We start from the raw sequence: 17,574 nt of genomic DNA on the forward strand, positions 1-17,574 counted from the left end.
TGTTGGTAATATTACGTGACGTCATGCCTCAAGCGTATTGGCTGGCATGCTCGTTTCCTTGGGGAGGAAACGAGGGTGCTTAGGAAAGGACTACTATTGACAACGTGTGAGGTGAGTGTGGTTATATGGTGGGGAATTGGTGTAGAATGTTGGTTCCTATAATTTCTATCGTTTATTTGGTTATTTAGTTCTTTTTATATCGTTAGTTTATTCAAGATTTCTATCATTCTTATGTTAACTTTTCTAACGTTGGGAGCGGCCCAGGCGCCCACCCAGCGTCGAATAACATGGGTACCTGGGGGAAACCCTGGGGGGTAAAGACGGTCAGGGGCGTGATGCTGATCACATCACCCCCGCTCACGACCAAGAAAGTGTGGGGCGTTACCCCCACACCCCCTATACGCCTTCATGGCGTGGTGCTAAGCACAGGGGAACACTTTACCTTTACCTTTACCTTTTATCTTATGTTAGTTTATGTATTGAGGAACCCTTTCGTAGAAATTCTCGATCGTATGGCTACACCAACTTCTCACCCCAGACCCATAATAGTCTTAAATTAATTTACGATGTAGGGATTTTCATTGGATTTCCGTGGAATCGCCTAAAACAGAGAAGCTATGCTTCCTTGTATGTTCCATTTAGAATATCAATGCTTTATTGCCATAAGTAATTTCTAATTGCGCGCGAAAACTTTAGTGTTTTTGGTCGAGCTACAAATATGTTATCGTTGAAGGAGTGGGGCTTGGAATGGAATTACCTTTAAGCATTGAATATAATATTTAATTTTCTAATAAAAGTGTTAATTTGTGCACTTTGTTGCTTAATAAAAGAAAGGGTGTCATCCTAATTGCGAACAGTCCGAAGTGCGAACACTTGCTGCCTGAAGAGGAATAACATCGAAGGTCTGTGTCCTAATTGCCAACACATTTTTCTACCTTGGAGCCTACAACTTCTCGCACTGGCTGTGCCTTTTCAACGATTTTTCTTTTATTAAAGGGGCTCAGTTCTACACTCGAGGCTGGTCAGTGCCTTGTGGCTCACAGTTGGAACATAGAAAATTCGACATTATTAACGTCGTCGTCGAAGTAAATATAATTTTATTATAAAACTGACCCTTATTTTTGGACTACTACAAACTGTACAACCAATCTCCTTATACTTTTAACGCTTCTCGCCATCATTTCGTCCAATAAAATGTATTTCTTCTTCCGATTTATACCTTTCAGGTTCATTTCCATCCTAAGAAGACTTTCTACTTCAGTCTTCATGCTTTATATAAGGCCTTCCACTCTTTGATGTGGCCTACCTAACCTAGCTCACTTTCGATTTTGTGGTTTATCCCTCCACTCATAATGATTTTTTTTTTTTTTGGAAGTGGAGAGTTCAAGGCTGGATAACCGTGCAATTATTTGAGCAGGCAGGATACCATTTAAAGAGCATTACGACATGCACATGGCCCATGAACTAGAGAAACACCAGCCCCTCAAAGCAATTTAATCAGCAGTTACAGCTTGTTACAATTTCGGGCAAATCCATCGCAACATTCCTATTTTCCACAGCATTGAAAAAGTGGCCTTCATAGAAGCAACCCTCGCGCCCAACCAAACTACTTAAGAATCTAAAACTTTGCAGGTCTCCATGTGAGATACGTATGCAATACCTGTGGAAGTTCCATCAAAATTAGAGAGGGTCTAACAGGAACCCCTAGGTCACTTGACATGGAATGACCCGATAGTTATTTGCTCAATACATTGATTGATTGATTGACTTAGTGTTTTAAGTCCACTTTATGCACAGTAAGGCTAATTGGGACTGGACCTACAGTTTAAAGTGGAATCCAAACCACTATGTGCCTCCACCGGGTATCGAGCCTGGGACCTCTTGATTACAAGGCGACGACGCTACCACTGCGCCATCGGGGAGGCCACTTCCTCAATACATGCGGAATCCTTGGTACACTTAACTTATATAGCAAATTACTTATAGTCCAGGGGCATATGCCAATATTTCTATAGCCCGTGGATTTTTGAATGTAGGGGATATATGACTACCGGTAATATGTTGCTAGTGTGGTACACAATAACACACTACCAGGTGTTTTGCCCGCAATTGTGGCAGAAGGTCTGTGTGACGTCATAAATCCAAGATGACTACCGCTTCATGCACTAACTAAGAAAATCCATGATAACTCCTTTAATAGTGGTTTTGAAAAAAAATGTAAATTGAAAGAGGAACAAAATTGATTCTTACAGTTTTTTTTTATATCTCGCACTGTTATGGAGATATATCTAGTGAAACTATTTCGTGCCCTTTTCTGCAAGGATTCTATGCATATTTTACACTTTACTTGACATTCTGACATATAAAGGGGGAAAATTACTGCCTGTGATATTTTGTTGATGCCTACTATTCTGGGGTATTGCCTGTGTGACATCATACATCCAATGCCTCTGCAGGCATTAACAAACAAATAAAAACGACCCTATCTCCTTAACTCCTTTCATCAGAAAAATTCTGTAAAACATCTTGACTTATTTTTGTTAATATTTTCTTTGTTATTTTGATATTTTAAATTTGCTCTTTCCATTGCTGACAATTTCAGCGTAAAATAGCAATTTGCGCAGTATTTTCTCAATAAATACATAAATAAACATCTATGCATCGTGGCAGTACAGTAGGATAAAATGTCACCTCATAATGGTTGGTCAAACACGTTGAATGGTGACCCAGGGTTTGCACCAAATTTGTCCCACCTGAACAAGGCACCTGTTCCATCTGATCAGCATCTATCCTCGCGATGTAAAATACGAAGAGAATGCATTGCAGTTCACGAGTTGAGGTAGGGGAATTACGTGTGAACGAACAATAATAATAATAATCACCTGACTAAGCCACAACATGTTTCATTAAAAAAAAAAAGAAACAAAAACAAAAAATGTATATATTAATGGTTGTGATATTTCAATAGAATATTTACCGCATATATAGGGTGTCGCAAAACAACTTCCTTACTATCATTATATCGAAAGCGCTTAGTTTCTGCTCTATAAGCGCTTAAAATCTCACTTGTATGTATGCAACCCAACACAGCCAACGATCGCTCTGTTTCCAGGGGCGTCTGGCAGAGTTGCCACTAGCGTCCCTTGTCAAGCGAAACGACTTCAAAACAAGTTGAAAGTTTTACCTGAGCAAAAATCCAAAAGATTAATGGTTCTCACCATGTTTTAGAACATTTTCAGTATTTGTAAACTGACCAAGAGAAAGAAAAGGGGAACTGAAATTCAAGACTCTTCATTCTAAAATGTCTCGATAGTTGATTGATTGATGTGGTTTATTTTACTTCGTTTTTCTGCCTGGCTAATCGGGAAGATGAGGATGAGTGTGATGATATGATGAAATAACAAATAATTACACCAATGCTCAAGCGGATTGGAATCCGAGACACCTGGTGTAACGCTGTGCTTACCACGTCGCCACAGAGTTTTTCTAGTGTCATGCAATCCCAAGGGACACGTGCGACAGAGGATATCGGCGAACAAACAAATACAAACATAATGTGTTCGTTGCATCATTTCGAACACGAATGACCATGTATTTATTTATTAAAATTATATCTATGGATGCTAGCTTTGAGTTTGACTTTGAGTTGGTGTTTTAAGCCCACTTTGTGCACAGTAAGGGTAATCGTGACTGGACCTACAGTTTAAAGTGGAATCCGAACCACTATGTGCCGCCATCGGGTATCGAACCCGGGACCCCTTGATTACAAGGCGACGACGCTAATGTATGCTAGCGTTAGAGCCGTTATGGATTAGTCTGTAGGACGTCTGATTGCCACGCGGGAGACTAGGGTTCGATCTCGGGGTGGGTCATCTAAGGTCGGAATTTTTCCGGCCTTGTCACTGCATAAAGTGGCTCTGGGGCTCACCCAGCCTGAAATTAATGGTACCTGAGTGCAATCCTGAGGGGTAAAGAGGCGCGGAGTTTGGTGCTGATCACATCATCTCTAAAATGGCTGAGATCGAGAATATGTGGGGTCTTTCCCCACATCTCGTAAATGTACCTTCATGGCACGAGGAACTTTACCTAACTTTTTAATGCAAGCAAGCATTATTGCTAATCGAGTTCGTCATGTATAAGAGGACAAATCCTCATGCTGAAAAGAAAATTGTTTTATTGTTTTGGTTTATTTTACTTCGCTTTTCTGCCACTTTTGCCCAATCGCGAATATGAGGATGAGTGATGATATGATGAAATTGATGAAGGGACACTCACAAAGAACACCCGTGGCCAGGCCGGGATTCTAACCCGGGACCCCTGGCGTCATAAGCGCACAGTGCTAACCACTCTGCCACGAAAGCCGGCTACTGAAAAGATAATAATGGTAAGTGCAGCAGAAGACAACAAAAGCACCGCAGAGGAATATCCTTGAGCCACCTCGTTGACAGAGCACTTTTAGTGATAGACACACGATCTCGCTACCGAGGGTTCCGGATACGAGTTCCGGCTTGGAAAAAGGTGACACTGGATAATTCGTCCTCGTAGTTGCGTTCACCTGAAAGGGCAGAAAAATAGTGTAAAGTGAGAAAAATAGAAATTCACAAGGATTATCCTGGAAATTGATCTAGATGTCATAATCTCGCTGGTCTGCTGAAACAACGTTGTTTACAGGCTGCACTAAAAGTTATTTACCTTCCGAATGTACTCTTACATTCCAGTGTTAATATCAAGTTGAAATAATGAATGAAAAATATGTCCAATATACGACATGTACTCAATGGTTTCCTTTTGCTTCATAATTTTTCTCGTTCGATGATAACTAGAAGCAAAGAAACACAATAACGAAACTAATTCCCACACATGAAAAGAGCATGAATTACGACGATCTCTCTTTATGAACCAATGTCAATCCATTTCGTGAAGTGCTGAATAAACCAGTGGCGGCTGGCCAAGTGCAACAAGTGCAGATGTTTTCACCTAATTTTCAAATTAATATTGACATTTTTCATTTGCTTATTAAATTAAACTATTTCCCAGCAGAACGCACACGATAATACTCAAATAACACGCCGCTCGGCGCTACGCACGTATTGAGTTCGTCCCAACCCAAGAGCAAACACCGCTAGGTTGCGGAAGCCTTAGCCGGTTGTCATGGCAACGGTGACGTCACCTAGCGTTGGCCTTGAACATGGTGTCGCCCTCTACGTGAATCAGTTCTCTCGTCGGAGAAAACATCGCATCCAGTGCTTGTGGCAAAATCTTCGCGTTCTCGCGAGATCTTGTTCCGCGTGTGTGTTTCGCGTTTCCTATCGTGTGTTGTGTTCATGTGTTGAGCTGTGGTTTCTACAATGAACCCAGTAAATGACTTAGTGTGTAATTTGTTGCAGACACCATTTTCCAGATGGACGGATGAAGACAAAAAAGGCGTTTTAAATTGGGGGGGGGGGCACTGGCACTTACTATTTGTTTTCATTGCCTATAAATATACTTCTTCACCTGTTATTTTAGGCACGAGCCGCTACTGGAATAAACTCGTACAGACACCGAACTCACTGCAGTTCGTCTTGAATTTCTTTCTCTTGGTCAGTTTATAAACACTGAAAATGCTTCTAAAACATTGCGAGTACCATTATTCTTTTGGATTTTGCTCAGGTAGGACTTTCAACTTGTTGTTTTGAAGTCGTCTCTTGACAAGGGACGCTAGTGGCAACCCTGCCAGGCGCCCCTGGAAATTAGATCAGAGCAATCGTTAGCTGTGTTGGGTTGCATACATACAGGTGAGATTTTAAGCTCTTATAGCGCAGTAACTAAGCGCTTTCGATATATTGATAGTAAGGAAAATTTACCTGTTTCTATGATATCTGCCAGCACCCTAGCGTTGTTGAAGTTGTTTTATATATATATTATATCACAACATTATCACCCACACACACATACACACATAAACGCACACACGCGTTCTTAATATGCATCGCACCCTCCACACCAGTGACGGCGTCAGGGGAAAATTTACCAGTGGCGGAAAGGGGGCGAGAAAATATTGTAAGGGGCAGTTACATTACTCGCACACAATGTATAGGCCTAAGTGCATCTCTCGTCGAGCAAATGCATCCTGAAAAGACTATTAATGTAGGCTTTCAATGATGCAACGCCTGAAAGTAAAACAACATATATTATTCATTCGTGTATTGTGTTTTATTTTTATCCTTCTTTGAACTGGGTGGGCGTTTACTGCTTATATTTAATTCTTGATTATGAGTTTACATCCGTACGATTCGTCTTAACGATTATTTTTACTCGTTAGAACTGCCGCAAGTTGCGTTGTTTCTAGTGGCCTATTTGAGTGTTTGAGAGACAGGTAGAAAATGGTCTAAAATATGTATTATTTCATAATTAATCGTATTTCTTGAAATGAGACTAGTTATATAAATACATAATTAAGTTATAAGGTAATATAAATGACGAAAATCAAATATTTCGAAGAGTATAATTTTCTTGCAAAAGTAATTAAGAAAGTAATTTTTTTAAGTATTAGAAACAACGAAAATCTCTTAGTGTTCAATTCTCCTATTATCATGTGCTTGAAGAATGCATCGACCCCCTGCGTTCAAGAGTTGACATTCCTCTTTCTCAATAGAAAGGACAGCAAAATGAGACGACCTGCCATCCAGGATGTCCTTGCGAGCCAGACTTTTAAATCGTTTCAAACATGGAAAGGGTTTTTTTTTTTTTTTTTTTTTTTTTCACACGCTGCACTGAAAACTGGGATTGCCACAGATATTACAGCAGGTTTGTTAACCTCGTGAAATACCAATTTATACTTTGCTAAGAAATCGACGAAGTTCCACCTCCTTTGTAACGCCTAAAAGTCATGGGCAAAATCTGTAATTTAGCTTTCAGGGCAATGATAGCACAGGAATAAAAATTTCCGAAAGGTACAGCTATTTCATCATCCAAGAAATAAGCTGACCCTGGCACTTTGACAGCCCCCTTGACATAAGGTAAAACTATTTTGTATAATTTGTTTGCATTGAAGAGTGAAAATGTAGACAGCAGATATTATTTTACTCACAACTTGGTGAAGGATAAATTCACAGAACACGAACAGCATCTATTAGATTCGTTCATCTTGTTTATGATCAGAAGTCTAAGTAGCGACAAGTGTTTAGAAGAGACTCTAGACTTTAGAATTCTTCCATATGTGAGCTTCTTTATCTGTACCTTCGGTGCTCCTGCTGCGGACTCTCGTTTAGACAAATATCTGTGACTTTGAGGTATCATTCACATTCCTTCCACATCTGCGTCAAAGGCCAACAGCTCACAAGTTTTGCTAAGGAAGGAAGGTTTCATTGCTTTGGCCGGGGGTGGAATGTAGGGTAGGCGCTATGATTGAATATCTTATTGTGAATTTCTTTTGTACGATATAAATATCTGTATCATCAAAAGTGATATGGGGAGTGTAGTAAGGTATGCTGTCAGTAGCAGTCAATTAACAGTTTAAAAGATGTTGTAAAAAAGCTGTAGTATTTGTTGATATTTCTAAAGTTTATGTATTGTATGATATTTCTAAAGTTTATGTATATACTAAATTAATCCCCCCACACAATTTACTTTCATTTAATACTGTTAAACTTTTCAAAAACCTTGGAGATCAGTTCTAAAGTCGTTTTCACGTTCAGAAGACACAATGGGCTCTTATGGGCAATGCTTTTCTTATGGGAAATACGAGCGCGCTGTTGTGAAATTTCTGGATTTACAAATTTAGCTTAAGTAAAATCGGAACCTGCAGTTTTGCAGGAAATTTTGTAGAGAATACGATGGTGAACACAAAAAACTGGTAACTTGCTTACATAATTTTAGATAAATTAAAAACGCAAATTTTCTGTGAAAACACAATTTTTACATTGTTTTCATTCCTAACGTTGAAACATGCCGTAAAATTGAAGCATTCAATATTAAAAAAATTGACACTGTTTTTTAATTGTCGTAGGTGATGGTGGTACTCAGAATTTATCAATACTTTAAAGCATATTTCCATTAAAAAATATTCAAATAAAGTATGTGAAGATTTTTTATATTCGTGTAGTAGAAAATGTCGTCGCTGGCCATGTCTTGTTCTGTAATTCCAAGTAAAAACTTCCAGCGACAAAGTTGTGGAGAAAATGATGAAATTATTTTTTATAACCTCTCAAAGGTTCCCAGAAATATTACTTCCATGCATTTGGAGTTTCTTTTTAACCCGAACTGCACGCGAAGTAAGGAGACGTTGTCTGGCCATCTAGAGCTGGCTCACCGCAGCATTCCGGCTAATCACCACCAAGTTTTCGAGTTTATTTCCATTCAGTAAAAATATGAACTTCATGCAGTTTGTTATAATAGAATTGAAATTACTTAAATTTAATAATTGACAATTATTTCCAATGCTGCTGTTGTGAGCAACATTAGTGCTGTCGCAAATACACGTTGTTTTTGTTTACATTACTGTCGACATTAATACTGAAATGAAGAAAACCTTTCAGTTTCCAACGTACACATAAATTCATAGACGACATATTAACCTTTGAAAGGCTTTCCAACACGTGACAAAATATGGGGCTTCAAGATAGAAATATAACATGCCTTGCTTGAGTCATTTACGTCTTATCAGTTCACGTGGGCCATAACTCATTTGTTTGTTTGGGTTGCAACTTGAATCAAACCCATGTGCCAGGTTCCCCTTACTTGAGTGAGAGTACAATACAGGCCTTCCATCTATCCCTATCCTTTGCAACATCAACCCAATCTTTTCCATCCTTACCCATTTCCTTTAGGCTCATCTCAATGTTATCCCTCCATCTTCGTCTTGGGCTTCCTTCAGGTCTCTTACCATCAGGTTTTCTAACAAGAATCCCATAAACTCGTATTTCCTCTTTCATTCGTACCACATAGCCTGCCAACCTAAGTCATCTTGATATAATTATTCTTATAATATCTGGACATGAATACAAATTATGTAACCTTCTCCACTCACCTGTCCCCTCAACTCTTTTAGGTCCAAATATTGTTCTATTTGTTTTATTTTCAAATACTCTTAATTTATTTTCCTCTTTTAATGTAAGGGACCGAGTTTCACACCCATATAATACTACAGGAAAAATTACTGTTTTGTATATTTTAACTTTTAGTTTCTTAGATATTAAACTAGAAGATAAAAATTTATGAAGAGAAAAGTAACACGCGTTTCCTGAATTAAGTCTGATTTTTATTTCCTCTAATATCATTTTCATTTGTTAGTATTACTCCTAATGTCCTAAGTACAGACAATCCACTATTGGAATAATTTGTCCGTACTGTAGATGATGCTTTGTGGTCCTCAGAATTTTTCTTGATGTGTTAATGTGTATTGTGTTATTGTAACGATGTACAAGATTGAGTTAAAATGTTAACCCGCCGATAGTTTCCTTGCAATGTGAATTGCTTCCATAGTGTGATAATAATGTGGTAAGAGAAACAAATTTGGAACTTACGATCCCTCCCTAATTGTCCTGGAGGGAAAATGTTTACTGATTCTCATTCTGCGCAACAAGGGCTTTCGAATGAAGAGTAACAAGACAGGTCAAACCAGAAATAAGGAAAGTAGCATATCGTATGTTACGTTTTTCATATATTATTTAACAATTATAAGATACTAGTGATCACATTTCACGTTTTTTTCCAGTTCTTAAAAAATACTTATGTTTATTGGAACAATTACAGGACATGAAAGAAAAGAAAAAAAAATCATGTATGCCCAGGTACATATGTACATATGTGTGGACGAGATCCACACATATGTACATATATATACTAAAACAAAATTATTTTTTGTGAGTGAAGTTGATTTTACAAACAGAAAAAGTGACAACACGTAGAATGCACCACTTAGAAAAGATGTAAATGGCCATACTCTTAAGAAGTTAAGACTCTTATGATTCGATTTTTCATTAGTGCCAGTTGGGGGGGGGGGAGGCTGAGGGGAAGGCTGAGTGTCTGATTGGGGGACGCCCTCCCTCGTGCTCCCCCTTCTCTTACGACATCGCTACGTGATAACCATAGAATTATAGAATTAGGAATGGCTCGAAATTTTCGGATTCTGGTTAAAGGGTACCGGATTCCGATCTCAGAACCAGATATCCGAATCTCACAGGAGAGAGTCAGGTATCTGGATGCGGAACCCAAAATTACATAAGATTAACAGAAACTTTTCTTCCAGAAAATATTACAAAAAACAACAACATTGCATTGTTTTAATTGATACTTAAAAATCATCTCTCTAGATAGAAGAATGCTACAATTGCTTGCTCAGTATAGGCCATAAAAGTTCTAATTGTAACTCTTATACCCAAGAATAATATATCCAGTACATAAGCTATTCTTGAATAGGTATCAGAACATAGAAAAAAATAATTTGTGTGAGCTAATTGTGGGGTTCATTATGAAATTCTCACCTGAGATTTGATATATAAATGAATGAGGTTGGATAATTTTATTGATGAGAAACATATTGTTAGTGATGCTAAGTAAACTTTGACACAAAATCATACTTCTTAATTAACAGAGAACATATTTTTCTTTCAGGTATTTGGTTCTTAATTAACAGAGAACATATTTTTCTTTCAGGTATTTGGTTGTTTATTGGGGAGAGAGCCATAGGACAATTAGGTATCCCATGTCTATTAGAAGATGGACCAACTAATAGGTAGAAATGCAGAAGGCACAAAGAATGAGAAAGCAAAGAAAACTACTATGAGAACTAGATCTAGGAACAGTAATACTAAATTTGGTGTTGCAAAGGAAGTCAAGAAACAGGAAGTAATTTATTCACAAGTGAACATTCTAGAAGATCAGTGTCCTGCAGGCAGAAAATCAATTGTCAATAAATTTGATGACAACACCAAAAATGAATCCAATATTACAGCTAAAGCTGAATGTAAATCAAATTTGAAGGCAGCATTAAAGAACGTCTGTAAATCAGAAAAGGCAGTTACAGAAAACGAAAATGACCCCCATGTGCTATCTTGGCTTCCTGGTGATATGGTGTGGGGACAAGTAGGAAACTATCCCTTCTGGCCTGGTATCATTATGAACGACCCAAAGGAAAGCACATTCATGAAGATATGCTGTAAGTAATTTGAGTTTTATATTTCTCTCATAGTTGCAAGAAAAAAATGTGCCACCTGTTTGTGTCCTTTTAATTGTTATTGTCTGTGTAATATCAGGGATGGGTAAGTTGCTCTAAGAAGGTAATGTGTCTACAGTTATTATTACTTTTCACAGTAACTTTGAAAGTAACACATTCTTGTCATAAAAGTGGTGTTGCTGAAATTTGATAAGAGTCCAGGGACAAGTTAGATATGGCGTGTACATTATATTACCTATATTGTAAGAGAAATTATTCCATTGCATTGATTGACTTCAATCAAACACACCACAAACATTTTCAGTTCTATTCTCCTACATTTCCAATTGTTAGTTCAATTTCAAAATAGTAACTGCACTTTAATAATCATTCCATCATGATCCTTGGAGCAGAAACTAGAGCATCATTGGATAGTGGAATGACTGTTGTAAGAAAGTAAACATAAACAACTCTGCAAATGGTAGTTTGTGGCTCCATTCAACAACTTATATGAATAAAATATAATTTTTAGATGAAATGCACAAACATCTAAACAAGAAATTTACCATCATTGGCACTTTTCAGCTGCACATTGAAGAGCCTATAGAACTTATATTTCCAAGAAAGAGATGACTACAAACAACTCTTACTCATAAAGTCTTGACTGATCAAGTTAGTGAGACACCAGCTTTTCTTGTATAGCAGAGGTGAACTATGCTTGACAGGTGTAATGGAGAGATCCCCTTCCACCCCAGTTAATCTCTAAGTAGCTAAGTGATTGTTTCCTGTAGAATTCTCAGAAATGTAGTACCACCCCCTTTTCACAACAAAACATGTTTATCATCCTTGCAAATAAATCCTCCAGTTCTGAATTCATCAAGATAATACAACTAAGTGAAAATTGTAAAAAACATTGAGTGTTGTTGAGTATTATTACAATTACTGATGTAATTTTGGTAACGTGGTGCTAATTCAATTACCAACATGGACATTTGTTTACAAGTTAAGTGATAATTTTATCATTTGCTTCTCAACTCTGTTAACACCACAGTACAGGGCCAGTGCCAGAAAATTTAGACCAGGTGGGCAGGAACTATATATGCATAAATAAGGGGGCAGGTTTAACTTTAGAACTTATATGAGTTTTACAAACAAGATATGGTTACATAGAATGATTATTATTTTTATGTATAGGGATGGATCAAAAAAGTAGTCAAACTACTTATGGAGGTATGCGCTTATGCCCTGGCACCTGAAAATTAACCCAGGGTGTCAGTTCCACAATTTTTTTATGGATTCCCATGCTTTTCTTTGATTCATTCTTTATTTTCCATTTTTTATTACAATAATTCACTGTGACATTGGCATGAATGCCCCAGTGTGAAGAACCAAATTTGTTTGGTTTTCCTGAACAAAGTTGGTTTTACATCATTCTACAAGGTAAGAAGATTAGGATAAAGGTTAGTAATAGTAGGAAGTAAATATGTGTTAGTGTTTAACATTAATATTATTTACACAGATACGAAATTACATAAGTGTGTAATTGGGTGGGTAATGTTTTCTTAGGATAAGTTTTATTGTGTGTCGTGTGCATTAGTGTTGATGGATGAGATGAGGAATAGACATTAACACGATTCTATGAATGTTAAGCAGGGTCTTTGTTCTAGTATGTTATGTTTGAGATAGTGAGAATATTATTCGCTTTGAGATGTAAATATTAATACTAGGAAGGGATATGAAAGAACGAGTGGTGCTTGATGGAAGGAAACTTGTGGGAGACCAGCAAGAGTTTGTCGGACTGGGATGAACATCGGTACGACGGTTGGTACCCAGGACATCATCAGGAAGGAAAGAGGTAGGGAGGGATTTCCTGGGAAGTATCGGGTACTTTAGTACGTTTGGTAGTGGAAATATGGAGAATTGTCAAGAATCAGTGAGAGAAGTTTGCAGAGTGGTTAGTCACAAGAATAAAGAAGGGGGGTTGTAAGATTACAGTTTAAGAAAGAAAAGAAAAAGAAAAATCTTGGTTAAATTCGGTTGGTTCCTGGGTCGAGTCCTTGCAGTGTTATCCTTTGCCTTTCCCCGGGGAGGCGTAACCTTTTTTTGTTTCTGGCGTATCACTGTCTTGTGTATTAGTGTCTCCTTCTTGATGTTCCTGTGATAGGTTCTGCTTCATTATCCTCTTGGTGATCTTAGTCCGAAGGAGGGATGTCCTGTTGTTGTTGTTGAGTTTGTCGAAGTAGGATTCTTTGTGATCTTCTGGGGGGTATATTACATTCCGGAGGTAGGGGTTGAATGGGGAGGTGAGTGATGCCGGATTTGAAGAGGGAAAGTTCCTCTTTCGACACCAGGTTTGTTAAGTCGCTTTGTAATGTAAAGTGCTCGGGATTTCTTATTAACTTGTACATGTTGAAGTTTGGTAGCTTTTGTTTTAAATCTTCGATTTGTTTGTTCGATGTGTGGCAAAAGAAGGCTTTATGTTCCGGTGTGTTCATCTCAGTTTTACATTTCAGGCATTTATAAGGAACTCCCAGGCTGTCACAACATCAGTTCCCTTATCCATAACCCACCTCTGAAGACAATCCATGGCTTTATCTCGAGGGACACTAGGATACAAATTAATGACATCAAAGCTATGGATTTCATCCTCCTCGTTTAGGTTTATCCCCTCCAATCCCTTCTTCACTTTCCAAGAATTCTCAACACTGTATTCGGTCTTCCCCCCAACCTCCCTTAACCTCGCTACTAATGTTTTCGCCAGTTTATACCCTGGGTGAGAATACATTGGAGGGGATGTAGCATTCGTACGCTACAGTAGTCATTCATTCTGTATGGTAATATGGGTACACCGTTCTTTTAGAATTATCTCTTAGCCTACATGGCATTTTTAACTTCATGTAATTTTAAATTCCATATCCTAATACCCTCTCTTACCTAATCCTGGATTTTATTTTTACATATATGATGAAGTATTTTATATACTGAATAGAAATACCTGAAGAAGGGAAGCGTAGCTTCACAAAAAGTCATTTGCAAGGAGTTTTACGACTATTATACTCACGTAAGTTTTTTATACTTTTTATACTGTAAATATCTGTATTTGTTGTTGTTTGTCAGTGTTTTTTTGTTGATACAACCTGGGAGTATAATACGCCTTCTCTAGGGGTTGCAGATTGGACATGGTGATTTCTTTCTTGAAGGATTTTATTTACGGCATTGAGTGATTTGTTCTCCGACACTGTTTCTTCATGTACTTGTTCTAATTTGCTCATCAGTTCTAGGAGGATGGATTTACTTTCTTCTGATATGTTTTTTACTTTAGCGACGAGGGTAGTAATTTCTAATAACAGTTTTCTGTGCATTTCTAACTTGATAGTCTGAGAAACGGGAACACTGTCTATTGAAGATACGCCAGTCGCATTGGAGTTTGATGTCTGAACGTTGGTGCCTGGTGTCTGGGAGGAAGGGGTGGCTGAGGGGCTGAAGGGGTTTGCAGGTGACAGGTTAAATGACTTTTTCCAGTGGTCCTGGGGCTGTTGGAAGGGCGAATCTGGCTTCCTTTTTGTCAGAGGAGAAGGTGGGGGGGGGGGGATGATGGACAGTGCCTCCCTGTCCGAAACCAAAGTGGGTGTTTTGCTTGGGGGTAGAATTTTTGTTTTCCATGAAGGATATGCGCAAATGTGACATTTGTTACTTTTATGAGTGTGTGGAACTAGAGTGTGTGGAACTCAATAAGGATGATAAAAAGCCTTTCTTTCACTTGCCCAGACTGTGATGTGTAATCCGTGGTCTTCTGGTAACAAATTGTGACATGTCACTCCATTGTTTATTTGTTTGCAAAGAATGTTATTTATTTGTCCAAATCTCATGTGTCATTATGTAAATAAAATGTAAGTGTAGCTATCAATATACTTATCTACCTATAAAAGAACAACATTGTGGTACTTTCCTTACAATTTCTGTTGCATATTTTGATGCGAAAGAACAAAATATATGACTAGGCCATATTGGGTGCATATACCCTAAATGTAACTTTTTAATACAATCTTCCTTACATCCATGTTTTTGTTTTGAATTGGCTCGAATTTTCAGTAAACATCCAGAAATGTTACCTCTTTCAAAACTTGCCATTAGTTTTACCTTTCTGACTTTGTACACCATTAGAGACAATCTATGGTCATATTGAGTTCAGGTACCTTACTTTTTGCACAGAAGATGGAATGATTTCCGTGTACTCCCACACACTTTTAAGGTATTTTGAGAAAGTTCACTTAAAAAATCTCCTCCTCACACTTTTGTACATGTTTTTTTTTTTTTTTTTTTTACATAAAAATCCCTTCTTCTAAAATGTACTTATTTTGCAGCATTAACTTATCCAAACTCAACACTTGTTGGTTTATCATTTATCACCTTTGCAAACTACACAGAAATCAATATCATTTTTTTTTCCACATAGCATATCCACCTTAATGAAAGCAAACACTGACATTCATGGCAGCCAAGTCGGTGCCATGTTCAGATGACATGAATCTGTTGTTGGTGATCAGAATTTGGTCTATTCCCATGCTCTGCAGCATGCTTATACAAAATAAATGACATAACCTCAGCTTGGAAAGCTACCAAATGCACTATGCACTTGATTTGAGGAGACATACCTATGTGATTTCACCAGCAAGAGTTGTGGGTCCAGGACAACATGGGTGTGCATTCGAGTGGCACAATAGCCAACTGAATGCACTGTATTTGAATGTAATCTGATATGTGTGGGGCAGTATACTCCTACCTTATGCTGATTTTAAGTCCACTTTATGAACAGAAACCTGCACTTCGACTCATGTCTTTATTCACATTTGTGCATTGTTAATTAAGATTGAACTGATTCTACCATGTATGTGTTCATTTCGATCTTCAGCCGTGGCGGGCGACATGACGGAGATGCCGACATTTGCGGCCTGTAATGCCCGCTTATTTTTATGGACATATGCAGACATTTATATAAATATTGCAAAAGGAGCACTAACCTGTGTTATAACATGCAAAAGTTCTTCTGTAATTCATGCAAGTTACGCCCTTATATACACAAATAAATACGCTTTAGAAACGATGTTAAGATCCACAGATAATAAAACATTTTAATCATAGTTTTGACCAGTAACGTCCTGCTTAAGTTTATATCATTGAAATAGTTTTGTGTCGATGGGGACCGTTTGGAGGTTTCGAATGTGCAACACTGTATCAAGATTACGCTGCAGATGAAACCGTTAAAAGTCAATGGTTTTCGTGAGCTTCCTTGCAATCCAAAATCTCCGAGCTCGAGTTCTTTGTTCCTTCGCGACTAGATGAAGACAGAGCTGTGAATATAGTGGCGAGCAGATGTAAACCAAGAACGTGTTAATTTCGTACTGTGCGCAAGAGTGTTATTCTTGGTTACTTGCTGTTACTTGTTTGTGTTATTGCAATGTGTATGTGTGTTGTGTCAGTGAGACGATTGGAATGCCAGCCACAAGATTCACGTTAGAACAAAGAATTTTTATGTATGACACTTACGTGAAAACAGACTCGTTGTTAGACGTGTGTAGGCATTTTGTACAGAAATTCGCAAGCATTTCACTTCCACATAGAGATACGGTTAGACATCTTGTCCTTAAATGACGAGAAACTGGATCGTTAAATTTTAAAACACCTAAGCAAAAACGACGGATTCTAACCGAAGCAAAACTCAATGAAATTTGTGCAGCATTAGAACGTTCTCCAAACAAACCTCTATGCCATGTTTCACAGGAGATGGGCGTGTCAAAATCATCAGCACATACAGCCACTAAGCTACTAAAAATAAAACCGTACTCTTATAACACAGGTTAGTGCTCCTCTTGCAATATTTATATAAATGTCTGCATATGTCCATAAAAATAAGCGGGCATTACAGGCCGCAAATGTCAACATCTCCGTCAGTGCCACCCGCCACGCTTCTCCCGATCTCTCGGCTGAAGATCGAAATGAACGCATGGTATTTCACACATACCCTTACAATTTTCTTCATACCAATACTTAAGCATTAAAAAATATATAAATTTAGATAATAAATGTATATATTCCAATACATTATACATAATTAATGTACTAATATTTTTACTTAAAAAAACTGCAACTTTTTAAATAGTGGCAAAAATAGATGAAACATTAAAAATATTGCACTCAAGAAATGGGCTTTTGCTATTGTGTAGTACTTTTAACTCATTAAGACCAAAGGTCATTAGATGAATTTGATGATGGGACATGCGCAAAGAATACCTATGCCCAGGGTGGGACTTGAACCAAGGAACTTGAGTGGAGAGATCTAAGTTGATCACTCAACATGCTCAGTTACTGAGCAGGTGATTTGATGATTGAACTTTAGTTTCAGTTTGGTTTGTTTACTAAGGACAGCAGTGTACATA

The sequence above is a fragment of the Lepisma saccharinum genome, unplaced genomic scaffold (assembly GCF_977018435.1).
Source record: "Lepisma saccharinum unplaced genomic scaffold, izLepSacc3.1 HAP1_SCAFFOLD_128, whole genome shotgun sequence".
Lineage (NCBI taxonomy): Eukaryota > Metazoa > Arthropoda > Insecta > Zygentoma > Lepismatidae > Lepisma > Lepisma saccharinum.